The sequence below is a fragment of the Embiotoca jacksoni genome, unplaced genomic scaffold (genome assembly GCF_022577435.1).
Source record: "Embiotoca jacksoni isolate LCO1_2020_lvr unplaced genomic scaffold, fEmbJac1.0.p SCAF_111, whole genome shotgun sequence".
Taxonomy (NCBI): Eukaryota; Metazoa; Chordata; class Actinopteri; family Embiotocidae; genus Embiotoca; species Embiotoca jacksoni.
In genome coordinates this window covers 372993-375000 of record NW_027185243.1, presented here as the reverse complement: position 1 = coordinate 375000, position 2008 = coordinate 372993, and the positions used below count along the sequence as shown (strand labels likewise).

Below are 2008 nucleotides of genomic sequence, written 5' to 3'. Positions count from 1 at the left end.
GGAGGAGCTGGACGGTGGAGGAGATGGACGGTGGAGGAGCTGGACGGTGGAGGAGATGGACGGTGGAGGAGCTGGATGGAGGAGGAGCTGGACGGAGGAGGAGATGGACGGTGGAGGAGCTGGATGGAGGAGGAGCTGGACGGTGGAGGAGCTGGACAGAGGAGGAGATGGACGGAGGAGGAGCTAGACGGAGGAGGAGCTGGACGGTGGAGGAGATGGACGGTGGAGGAGATGGACGGTGGAGGAGCTGGATGGAGGAGGAGCTGGACGGAGGAGGAGATGGACGGTGGAGGAGCTGGATGGAGGAGGAGCTGGACGGTGGAGGAGCTGGACGGAGGAGGAGATGGACGGTGGAAGAGCTGGATGGAGGAGGAGCTGGACGGAGGAGGAGCTGGACGGAGGAGGAGCTAGACGGAGGAGGAGCTGGACGGTGGAGGAGATGGACGGTGGAGGAGATGGACGGTGGAGGAGCTGGATGGAGGAGGAGCTGGACGGAGGAGGAGATGGACGGTGGAGGAGCTGGATGGAGGAGGAGCTGGACGGTGGAGGAGCTGGACGGAGGAGGAGATGGACGGTGGAAGAGCTGGACGGAGGAGGAGATGGACGGAGGAGGAGCTGGACGGAGGAGGAGCTGGGCGGAGGAGGAGTTAAGGACGTTGCTGCTTGTCGGTGAGAGACATCTTCTTACAAACCTCCTGCAACAATGTTTGTGTTGGACCTGGTTTCTAAACGGAGGCTGATGGGAACTCTTGTATTTACAGCGTGATTGACATGTTTTCTGTAAACAAAGTTCAAATAATGAAAACCAGAGGCCATAAAACAGGACTGTGTTTCTATGTAGGACACTCAGTCATATATATATAATATATATATATATATTATATATATATATTATTATATATATATATATATATATATATATATATATATATATATATATATATATGTATGTATATATATAATATATATATAATATATATATATTGATTCACTGTTGGTCCTCCAGAGAGGTCAGAGGTCACAGAGTAAACCCCAGGAGGTCGACCTGCAGGTAGACATCGACTCTCCCGGAGGTCACGGCACCGACACCTACCGTCTGCCCGCCCCCCTTCCTCCCCCCACCCGGTACATGAGGACGGGTCATGATGACGTCATGTGTCCATCATGTGTCCATCATGTCCAACAGCTCCGCGTCTCTGACTTTCACATGTGGATGTTAAAAATAGCGCACGAGGCGCATCACGCACACACTGAATGAAACCGCGTCGGTTCAAATCGGTCCCATAAAACCGGTTAACGGATCTAATAACGGAAGATCAGCTGCTCCAGCATCGAGCTAATCACCGTTAGCCCGAGATGAGAAGAGAAACAACGAGCCGTTAAATTCAGCCACACACACACACACACACACACACACACACACACACACGGTCACACACACACACACACACACACACACGGCCACACACACACACACACACACACACACACACACACACACGGCCACACACACACACACACACACACACACACACACACACACACACGGTCACACACACACACACACACACACACACACACACACACGGTCACTCACCGCGGGGTTGGTCGGTGTGAGTCGCCCCGGTGAGAGCACGTTGGTTCGGCAGCAGCTCCCGGTAGCACCGACCTCAGAGAACAACTTCTGGATGGTGGTGATGGCGTTACAATCCCGAACGCATGCGCACGAGAGACCTCTCGCAAGCGGAGGAATCTGACGAAACGCACGTGCGTGCAGTGGGCGGGGCCAGCTCAACCCGCCTCAACGGTTGATGTTTGACTGACAGCTCTGATCTGACCAATAAGTTTTCTTTATTCAATGTGCCAACGTTGCTTCATCATCTGAAGGTGTTTCTAACAAGTTAATGCAATAATAATAATAATAATAATAATAATAATAATAATAATAATAATAATAACTTTGTTTGTTTCATACAAGAAATACAGCAGAACATGCTTTACAGCACAA

General features: G+C 51.1%; 1 protein-coding gene across 1 annotated transcript in view; it reads right to left on the bottom strand.

The window, feature by feature from the left end:
- Positions 1–1729, bottom strand: part of LOC138194674 (monocarboxylate transporter 1-like) — a 27355-nt gene extending 25626 nt beyond the window's left edge. The window contains exon 1 of the mRNA XM_069143586.1: positions 1598–1729. The gene's annotated coding sequence lies outside the window, so the exon portion shown is untranslated. The remainder of the gene's footprint in view (positions 1–1597) is intronic.
- Between the last annotated feature and the right edge of the window lie 279 nt (positions 1730–2008).